This window comes from Chelonia mydas, chromosome 2, assembly GCF_015237465.2.
Source record: "Chelonia mydas isolate rCheMyd1 chromosome 2, rCheMyd1.pri.v2, whole genome shotgun sequence".
In the NCBI taxonomy this organism is placed as follows: Eukaryota; Metazoa; Chordata; order Testudines; family Cheloniidae; genus Chelonia; species Chelonia mydas.
The window spans coordinates 204877963-204889402 of record NC_057850.1 but is presented as its reverse complement, the minus strand read 5'-3'; the positions used below and the strand labels follow the sequence as shown (position 1 = coordinate 204889402).

Genomic DNA, 11440 nt, shown 5'->3' with positions numbered 1-11440 from the left:
TTACTAAGGAAATCATTAAATTTCTTGTGCTTGTAGTCAAAGATTGAAAAAACTCTAAATATAAGAGCTAAATTTAAAACAGGAGCAAGATCGTTATAAGGAATAGGTAGAGAATGTTAAGAACACAGGGACGATTTTGAGCTGTGGTTATTTACAGCAGCTGAGAATCTGGTCCATAAATATGTATTCTTCAGAGCTATGTTAAAGCTGAGTAATAACACAGTCTACCTCCCTAAAACGGCTCTGTACAAACGTGTATGCTTATACGTTATTACTTCAATTATCAAGTGGCACGTGTGGTACATGTGGCACAACTACCATATGAACAGAGAGACAAAAATGACACGTTAGCATGCACACAGTGTTACAAGCAAGAGCACTGTAAATCCAGTCGGAGCACAGAGCATCTCTTGTGCGTTTACTGAAAACCATTCCATTCCATCAGACCAGCATATTCACAATGCTAAATAAAATCACCCATGGTCTGTAAACCACCAACGCATCTGGGGAGCAGCAAGTAAAATCAGTGCAACTCAACTGAGAGTGTCTTAGCCATAGTGTCCCCATTTTAAATCTAGAATGCGTCTGGCATATTTATTCCCAAACAGTTTTATTTGCATATCCCCTCCTCTGCAAAACCAACCAGCTGTATTAATTAGCTGATTCAAAAAACAAACAGAAACTTAACATGGGAGCATAATGAGCACAAATTAATAGCATCATAATAAAAAAAAACATGAAGTGTTAGTTTCAACAGACAGCTGCAAGAACAAAGGAGTCCATTTGTTTTGAAATTCTTCCTGAACATTGTGACTCATCTCCCCAGTCTATCTCAGGGATGATCATATGTGTGTTTGTGTCTGAGGTCAAGAGCCAGTGGCTAATCCATATGACTGAAACAGTGCGATGTGTTCAAAGGAATAGGCTATCATAGGGACTAGCTATGTGAAAATGTCTTTTTTTTCTTTTCATCATGTGTCTCTTGTAAAGAGAGGCAGACAATAATCCTCTCTGACTACTGTCTCTTGAATCTTTTTTCTTCTGGTGGAGGCAGCTTCAAATTCCTGATCCAGATATCAAATCTGACCTGCTGTCTTCATTCTGTGAAAAGAGCACGTAACAAAAAACTAGTAGACAGCGCGCCTCGCAGACCAGCTACCCTTTCTGACATGGAAAATAATACTACTGATTTCCACACATGCCTTGCATGCTAAGGCTGCTATGTATCTCAAGGCGTTTTAAACAGTTGACTGTGCAGTAACTAAAGATACAGGCCCTGATTCAGGAAAATGCCCTTACTGAGGAAAACACTTAAGCATTTGCTTAACTCCTTTCCTGAATAGGCATGGACTTAGTCCTCAGTCCTGCAGGTTGCTGGGTTCTGCTAAGAGAAACACAGAGAGGCAAACAATTCATCCTCTAGGCAAAGAGGCTTCCATTTTGTGCATGCTCATTCACACAAGATGCTGACTCCCCTCTGAGAGGTGTTGAGCACACTTTTCAAGGTATGTGAGTGCACCTCTCTGAAATGAATCCTGGTGACTAACAGGGAAGTGGACATTTTAGTGGATAGAGAGCGGGGATAGCCAGGGTATAGTTGCAAAACAAATTATGTGCATATCATGCATTTTTAGGATTTTCCTTCTGCCAAAAAAGAACGGTGGCTCACTTGAATGTGGGATGCATTTAGAAGAAACTGGTGATAGCAGAGGTAGCCATGACAGTCAGCCACTGGTGCAGAAATGCATCTATTGTTTCGACTGAGAAAACAGTATCACCACACACCTGAACCCTTTCTGACTGCACAGGTTCAGAGTTCAGGGAGTTTAACATTGCCCTAGTAACTTTGCTCATGTGAATGCAGGTATCATGATATTTTGATATTCATGATATTTTGATATTCTACACAATTCAATGAAACGTTCCGAGACAGCCTGTGTTTCAAAGCAATCTTATTTTGCAGTTCTTGGGTGCTGCTTGGTGGGGCAAAGTGCTACGGCTTTGTAACCAACTTGTGATGGGTGAACCTTAACAAACTGAGAGCTCAGGTTGAGTTTGGATAAACACCCAGAAGTTTTGGACACTGATTCGAAGCTTAGTCTCACAATCTTGGGTCCACTATGTGGGGCTGAAAACCTCACCTTTCCAGTTCTCTCCTCTTCCTTTCGGCTGTGAATATCACAAGATTTGCCTCTTCTTGTTCTATTTCAGTGCAGGAGCTTCCACTTTCAGACAAATCAAGAAAGATGCAAAAATGAAAAATGATGGTGTCAAGTAATTTACCTGATTTTTTTTTTTTTAACAAAAGCTCATATTCAGGTTTAACTTGAGTTTTGGGACAAGAGTTTAAGACTGTTCTTGTTATTGTATCACAAAACTGTAGGATAACTATGACTAGCTATGGCTGTTTATGAAAGGAAATATGTTCTAGTAGATGAAGCGTATGACTGGACATCACAATAATAATTACAAGGTGTGGGTTCTAGTCCCAGCTTTGCCACAGATGTCTAGTTATGATATGGGAAAACCTATAACCTTTTTTTAAATCCTAACCTACTCAGTTGTAAAATGAGGATACTAGTACTTACCTGCTTCACAGATACTATAAGACCTGATCAAATGCCCCCTGAAGTCAATGGGAGTCTTTCCATTAACTTCATTGGGCTTTGACTCCAGCCCATAATGCTTACCTCCCTCTCTGGAAAGTAGTGTATTTATTTCATTAGTATTTGGGAATATTCGTATGATAGATAATACCCCTTTCTATAGCACCTTGTTATCTATTATTGTTGGAAGCTACTGAAGTTCCCAAGTTTGTGCAGTAAGTAAGAATCTATTGAGTGCCACCAGAAGATTAAAAGGTATAGGTTCTTGCAGAACCACTGGCTGTCAGTTAATAAGGTCATTTTTCTTTCCAGGGAATATAGATTTTCATCCAGTAAAGATTGTTTTTTTTTTATTTCCTCACAATGTGCTGTAGTGTGAACTACTTGGAAGGGACAGAGCTGGAACTTACAAGAGTCTGTACTTTATGCACTTCTTAAAAATTAAAATGGCTGCTGTAACAAGAATAATGTATAGTTCATTTTCCACATGACTTGATTTGAGGAAATCTAACAACTTGTATGAACTTGTTATATGACTGTGAATCATAACAGAATCCCTTTCCTTTCTTCTATTTTATCTCCAAATTGACACTCATCCCCACTTTCCCAATGATAAATCAGGTCAGCTTTTCATTCTGGGGCCTTCTATCATCATTGCCCTTCCTTGTTTCTGCCATTCTTAGCAGGTCACCTCCAAAAGACAGACCTTGGTACCCTCCCATTTTAGACAGCTCCATGGGGCTGAAGAGGCCCGTGGTGTAACTTGAGCGGGGGTTGGGGGGGTCTGCCTATATTATGGTAGACTCTCCTGACTGCCCTACGGACCACAGCACTGTCTGGAATCTGTGCAGCACTGTTACCGTGACCCCACCCACACTATGTTCCCTTCACTAAGGCTATTTCTACACTAGCACTTTTGTCAGTATAACTGATGTCACTCAGGACTCAGACGCTCTCCCACCAACATAGCTTCCACCGCTCGTTGGGGATGGTTTAATTATGTCAACGGGAGAGCTCTCTCCCATCAGCTTAGAGCAGCTACATGGGCGATCTTACAGCAGTGCAGCTGCATGGTACAGCTCTGCCACTGTAAAGTCTCTAGTGTAGACATAGCCTAAAACTTATGAGGGGTTCCTCAGAGCAGCATTTCAGCTATCTACTATAGTGCCTGCACTAAGGGAATCCTCTCCTGGCCTGACAAAAGACTTTTAGGGCCCCTATATGATACTCTGGCCCTTCTACCTGGAAAAAAGGGACTGGAGCGGGAGTGTGGATATTGCTATTTCTTGAAATGGGTGCATGGTAAAGTATGGACCATTTGTCCACAATGTGCCTGTTCTCTGCAGGCTTGGTTTACAGGACATGTTTCCCAGTGTTGCCAACTTCCACAATTGTATTGGAAGTCTCACAATATTTAGTGTTTAACTCCATTCCCCTGCTCCTGAATATGAGTGATGTGTGAATCGAGGCTTTCATTTTAAGGTCTCTAGTGCTCATGACTACAAAGAAAAGCATGCAAATCTGACCTAAGTGCAGCATAGGGTTTTCAAGGGACTTAGGTGCTTAAGTCTCAGGTTGAGCACCTAAGTCCCAGTTTTGGCTCCACTGCCATCCACAAAACTCCTGCACATCCACAACCTGTAGGTGCCTAAATTCACTTAACACATAACTTTTTAGGGTGAGAGTTGCCTCAGTACCTAAGTTTGTTCTGCCACTGGGCATATACTGCTGCCTCACTCTAGGTATCTGGACACCAAAGTGATCCACAAACCAGTTGGAAGATAAGTGCTCCCCATCCTGAGTCATGTGTGGAGCCTGATTTAATAGGTGTGCTCAGAGACTGCCTGCCAAGATGCAGCCCTCATCACAGGAAAGCTGAGAGAGTAACGACTCAGATTGTGGGGTCATGTGAGATGAGATGCAGGTCAGAGAGTACGAGATTTAGTAGACATGGGACAAAGACTACGAGGAAGATCCGGGGTGCGGCGGGGGGGGGGAATGTGGTTTGAAATGCAGAAGGAGTCCATGAAGAAGGTTGGAGTCAGCTTAGAAGATGCACTTGACAAGAATGCTTGGAGATGAAGAACAAGAGCTGCTGATCCCAACTAATGGGACAAGATGATGGTGCAGAAGAAGCTGGCCTTTGTAATATTGAAAAGGAGAAATCTATGCATGGAGGGAAACTCTGATTGTGCACTGAGTCCACCCATAGAGCCCTATATAAACTAGTTTTCTATTCACTGTATAAAAGGATGTAAGTGACGGAAAACATCCTGATGTTCAGAAATCCCACAAACATAATACATCAAAACATTTGCTATACTTTAGTTTGGATTTGCTGCATAAACAGTCCTTAGTCCTGGGGCAACAAACCAGATTTGCACTAAACAGAACTAGTCAATCACTGAATGCCCGCTAGACATTATACCATGCTAGCAACTCTCTACATCATATGAGTGATTGAAATAATCCAAAATAAATAAGGATTGCACTAGATATAAGTGTATTTTGGAATTTGGTTATGGTACATACTGCATATAACTCCTGTGATATAGGAAAGAAGCTGAAGGAAAGTGGAGGACTTAATTTGTTAACATGCCCACAACATTCTTATTTTATTATCTAAATCATTTAGTTACACTTAAGTGAGCACACAAAGGCAAAGAAAAATAGCTAAGGAGAACAGATTTGTAGTTTCCCTCATCTGTATTATTACTGAACTTGACAGAAGAAACAAGGGTGAGTTAAGGCCCATCTACATTAGTGACTTACCATTTGCCTTAAATACTGTGGTAAGTAGTTGAATAACTTTATCTCCAGTATTTTAGGTATTCTCTATAGTAAAGTTTAGATAATACTGAGATAAACATATTTATCTGACGAAAAATTGAGGGTCCAATGACGAGGTAACATCCTTCCAGGGCTTGTAGCATTGTTCCATAATATGGCCAAAAAAAGAAACAATCCATGGGTAAAATCAGTGGAATTAATTCTGCATAGCAGCATTAATTCCTATCTTCACTCTTGGCTCCTGCATGGAGTAGAGGAGCACCGCACTAGGCCATGAGACAATGGCAGCATGCCTGCTGATCCAGCTGTGCTTCCATGGCATTGTACAAACACCTACTTAGAGCCTATCCATGTCCTGAAGAACCTACAGTCTAAATCAGGGGTTCTCAAACTGTGGGTCGGGTCAGGACCCCGAAGTGGGTCATGATCCCTTTTTAATGGGGTCACCAGGGCTGGCGTTAGACTTGCTGGGGCTTGGGGCTGAAGGTGAAGCCCAAACCCCACCACCTGGGGTCAAAGCCCAAGCCCCACCACCTGAGGCTGAAGTCAAAGCCAGAGGCTTCATCTCTGGGTGACACGGCTCAGGTTGCAGGCCCCCCGACCTGGGGCTGAAGCCCTTGGACTTTGGCTCCCATGCCCCAGGGTGGTGGGGCTTGGGCTTTGCCCCCTGAATCCCTACCCAAGGTGGCAGGGCTCAGATGGGCTCAAGCTTTGGTCCCCCCCTTCCTGGGGTTGTGTAGTAATTTTTGTTGTCAGACGGGGCTTGTGGTGAAATGAAGTTTGAGAACCACTGGTCAAATCAATGAGTCAAAGAGTGGGAGGGGAATCAGAGGCACAGAGAAGTGCTGTGATTTTCCCAGTAGGTCAATGGGACAGATAATAACACCAAGTTCTCTTGAGTCCTAGGCCAGTGGCTGATACACTGGAACACACAGCCTATCCAGAAGCAGTCATGTTGTTAGTATATAGCACAGAGATGGTCTAAAGCCACAAAAAGCAACTTAGAATCCAAACTTCATCAAAATTCAGAGGGATTCAGGTTCAGGATTCTGGTTTGGATCACTCACTACTCCATTATTCACAAATACAAATTGAATTTAAGGATTTGATCCACAGCTCATTGAAGCTAATAGAAGTCTTTGGGTCAGGCCCTTACACTAAATTACATACCTTTTGTGGTAGATCTATACATTTATATTGTACTTAATTTTATGAGGCTGGTGTTCAGGACATTTGTTCAAGGCTAAGTGATGATTGATTATGGCTTGGGTCATCAAGGCAAACAGAGGAAGATTTGGTAAGAGGTTAAAAAACTGAAAGGTGAGACAGAATCCTGAACAAGGATTCTGATTTTGTCATCCCCTTCTCTCATGACTTCTTATTCCACTGAAAGATTGCACATGCTGATGATTCCCCACCTTCCCATTCTGTATTTACTCCTTGTAACAGGTTCCATTCACCTCTGGAGCACCTTCACCTGGCTGCTTTGGGGATTAACTCCTTGCAGGTCCAACACCCCTTTCTGCCACTCATTCGCATGCCCTGCTGCCTCTCTCTCTCTCTGCAACTCAGATGCTCTCTCTTTGTGGATTGGCCCTCCAGTCAGGTCACTATAGTGCATTCCAGAGTATCAAACTTCTATCAGATGATTGTCCCACTGTCTGGTCTGCACTACTTCCCTCAGTAGCTAGTAGGGGAACCCAGGCCCACCCACTATTCCAGGTTCCAGTCCAGAGAGCCTAGGTCTAACAAATGGGGTCTACTTTCTCCCAGACCCTGTTGCTCTTTCCCCAGACTCCTTCATACATCTTCTAACTCCCCCCTCTCTGGGTTTAGCACCCCAAACTCCCTTTTCCCATGGAGTAACTGCAGGCAGCTTCACTCTATAGCCTCTTTTCCCAGGGAGTGACTGCAGACTACTTCCCCTCAACCCCCTTCTTAATGCCAACTTCCTGGCTTTAGACCAGCCCCACCTGTTTCTTCTCTGCTATCTTCAGTCAGACTTTCAATCCCTGAATCAGAAGCAGCTGACTCTCTTACATTGACTTCTACCTTTCCCAAGCACCTGTTTGTTGTCTAACTTACTCTTTCTTCTCATGTTTCCTTCACTCTGTTCCTGATCCACTACTTCCCATCCCTCTGGTGAGCCAAGCTTTGATTGTCGAATAAGACACTATAGTGGAGATAAGCTTGGGCTTAAGGGAGATGGGCTTACTCACCATTTAAGAAAAGAAAACAGCCAGGAACCAGACAGACCACCTGGGATTCTGTAAATAATTAATGTGCTAATAGACATGACTGGGAGAAGTAATGTTTGTTCAAACAGCACCCAGGAGGACGTATGCCTTTTGAGATACTAGCACAAGGTGATAACAACACACCAATTCAGAAGGAGTCTCTGAAATAACGAGGTAAGCAGAAGGAAATTGAAATGTTCCATCTGAAGGGATACTGACCTTAGGGAAGAAAAGGGGAAAGTACACTGGAAGACAATTTGTTGCTGGAAATGGGTAAGGGTAAATTCACGTTAGGTGGGTAAGGGTAAGCTCATGTCCTATGAAAACTTTAATACCCTGTCAGGAGACAGAACAAACGACTAGCCCCTACTGCCATTCATTCTCTCACTCATACCAGCTGAAGTAGTGCTCCTAAGCATGGCCGCAGGCAGTAAGCAAGATTCCCAGCTATTCTCAAGGCTTCTAGGCCTGGCAGCCAATACTCCCATACTGTCTCCCCTTTTCATTGTTTCCTCATTCTGATGTGACTCTCAGTGAAGCACAGTGGGAGAAATAGGAGGCAAGCACTACTGCTTCATAGCTCCGAATAGTAATACCTTCTCTCCTGGGAGGGAGCCTTGGTATCTGGGAGACAGAACTAGAGGGGTTACAGAGAAAATGCTGAGGGGGAGAGAGAGAGAGATGCTCATGGCTGAGCAAAGAATGAAACAACGCTGAAGTGGGAATGAGAGAGGGAAAGGTAGGGGGCGGAAATGCTGCAAGTACAAAAAAGGAGAGGAGTGGTTTTATGCTTAATGCATGTGACTGAGGCCATGTCTACACTACAAAATTATGTTGACCTCACTTGTGTCAGCATACTCAGCTCCTGGTGTCAGTGGTGCATGTATTCACCAGAAGCACTTGTGTCAATTGTACTGTCAGTGTGGGGCATTGTGGGATGGCTTCTGAAAGCCAGTATCAGTTGACATAAGTAGATCCCTGTGCGGATACAAAATGTATATCCACGGACATAAAGCAGATAACTGTGGAGTTGCAGGGCTCTAGTGACAGCGGTAAAAGCAGCAGCATGTCGGGCCACTGCTTGCAGGAGCCAGTGCCCAGCTCAGGCAGCTCCTCTGGTGTGGCTATACCGCCCTGAGCCATGCCCACTGGGTGGGCACCAGGTTCACAAGGGACTCCTGTCCTGGAGCATGCAAGCTGATCGCACACACTAGCATGACCAGTGAGCCTGGTGCCCACCCCAGTGGGCAGGGCAGGGGGCAGTACAGCCAAGCCGGAGGAGCTGCCCAGACTAGGCGCTGGTTCTATGCTTCCTAGCCCAGTCACTGTCCATGGCATTGCTGGTCTTGCTCGTTGTCGCTAGAGCCCTGAGACTCCACGGATATAAATTGTGTATCCGCGCAGGGCTCTAGACATAAGCAACACAGTGTTTACACTGATGCTGCCTCAACCTAATTACATTGACTGTGACTGTATGCTGCTCGGGCAGATGGTGTCACTAAATCAGTGTAAAGAGGCACTTATGTCAGCGGGAGCCAAATTTAACTGAAGACACTTCCACAGCTAAGTCGATGTAGGGCAACTTACATCAACCTAACAGTGTAGTGTAGACCAGGCCAGAGAATCAGGACTCTATCACAGCTCTGGCACTGACTTGCTGTGCAATGATGGATAAACTGAGTAGACACAACCTTCCCCATCTTTAAAATGGAGATAATATTGACCTGCCTCACAGGTAACTGAACATGCCTATTCCTTGGTTGGAAGTATTAGGGTTAAATCATCAGTATTGAGTAGGAAGAGGCTTATTCGCTTCACATGCTCAGATCCACAGATGTCAGTTGAGGGGCTAAAATTTGGCAACTATGCACAGGTATGCACCCATCTGCCATTGAAAGCAAATTGCTAGCCTGCCTCACATTTTTAGCTGAGTCTCTCCCCATAGTTAGAAGTAAATTAGGGGTGGGTTTGGCTGTCTAGAAGATTTCCCTATTTCTGGTGGAGTTCATCCCTATCTGGCCTAAAACCAAACCATCCATGACAGGGTTATTTTTATCACTGATAACTTTTATCCCAGGCTCACAAAGGTACTTCTGAAGAGCAAAACTGTCTTTGCTAAATAATTGCTATCTGATTAAACCAGCTGCAAACTGTTCATGGGGAACGATACCTTTTCCACAAAGGCTTTATTCCCCTCCTTCTATACTAACAAATTACTGCATTCATGCACTGCATCCCAAATTCTCTTCTTCATTAAACCAGTGCAAATTCACAGTATTTCTAGTAATGTCAGTGGAGTTAGACCTGTGTAAACCTGGAGTATCTGAGATCAAAATCAGGCCTAATGTGTTCTTTTAAATATTTGACACTGGCTTTTTATTTCCAAAAAACACCTAACTAGATCACGTATGCATGGATTCTAAAAAATTAGTTATTTCGTTAAGTGTTTTCCTAGAAGTCAAATAGAATTGATACCAAAATGAGGTTCCGCCACTTGTGTTAAATGTTTGCAAAAGTACACTTGTGCCTAACGGGCCTATTTCCTAGATCACTTTGGCAGGTCTGTATTCTTTACACATCTTATGATAAGCCTATGTAAAGCTTCATTCTGTAATAGTTAAGAACTCCAGGAAGAACCTAGATGTAAAGGTGACAAAAATGCATAAGTGTCTGTGAGGACAGGAAAAAAGAACATCCCATTAAAAAACCCCGAGGCAACTGCTGAAAATGCTTCCCGTTAAAGACACTGTTACCTGGGAGATCATTTTGCAGAGCTTGACATCCAGGAGCCTTAGATTACCATACAAAGAGACAGGTTTCAGAGTAGCAGCAGTGTTAGTCTGTATCCACAAAAAGAACAGGAGTACTTGCGGCACCTTAGAGAGTAGCAAATTTATTTGAGCATAAGCTTTCGTGGGCTACAGCCCACTTCATCAGATGCATAGAATGGAACATATAGTAAGAAGATATATATACATACAGAGAACATGAAAAGGTGGAAGTTGCCATACCAACTCTAAGAGGCTAATTAATTAAGATGAGCTATTATCAGCAGGAGGGGGGAAAAATGTTTGTAGTGATAATCAAGATGGCCCATTTCAGACAGTTGACAAGAAGTGAGGATACTTAACATGGGAAAATAGATTCAATTTGTGTAATGACCCAGCCACTCCCAGTCTCTATTCAAGCCCAAGTTAATGGCATCTAGTTTGCAAATTAATTCGAGTTCAGCAGTTTCTCATTGGAGTCTGTTTTTGAAGCTTTTCTGTTGCAAAATTGCCACCTTTAAGTCTGTTACTGAGTGACCAGAGAGATTGAAGTGTTCTCCTACTGGTTTTTCAATGTTATGTTTCCTGATGTCAGATTTGTGACCATTTATTCTTTTGCGTAGAGACTGTCTGGTTTGGCCAATGTACGTGGCAGAGGGGCATTGCTGGCACATATCACATTGGTAGATGTGCAGGTGAACGAGCCCCTGATAGTGTGGCTGACGTGATAGGTCCTATGATGGTGTCACTTGAATAGATATGTGGACAGAGTTAGCATCGGGCTTTGTTGCAAGGATAGGTTCCTGGTTTAGTGTTTTTGTTGTGTGGTGTGAACAACGCTTCCTTAGCTCTTGTCCCTTCTTGCCCCTACTCTACTTGCGCTCCATTGATGACATATTCATCATCTGGACCCATGGAAAAGAAGCCCTTGAGGAATTCCACCATAATTTCAACACTTTTCATCCCACCATCAACCTCAGCCTGGACCAATCCACACAAGCAGTCCATTTCCTGGACACTACTGTGCTAATAAGCGATC

The 11440-nt window shown here is 43.3% G+C and overlaps 1 long non-coding RNA gene across 1 annotated transcript; it reads right to left on the bottom strand.

Annotated features, from left to right (window-relative positions):
• Positions 1–591: 591 nt before the first annotated feature.
• Positions 592–7280, bottom strand: LOC122464339. Its single transcript, XR_006288282.1, has 3 exons — positions 6567–7280; positions 2142–2225; positions 592–1101 (listed from the first exon to the last, which is right to left on the bottom strand). It is a non-coding gene; the product is annotated as an uncharacterized LOC122464339 (long non-coding RNA).
• Between the last annotated feature and the right edge of the window lie 4160 nt (positions 7281–11440).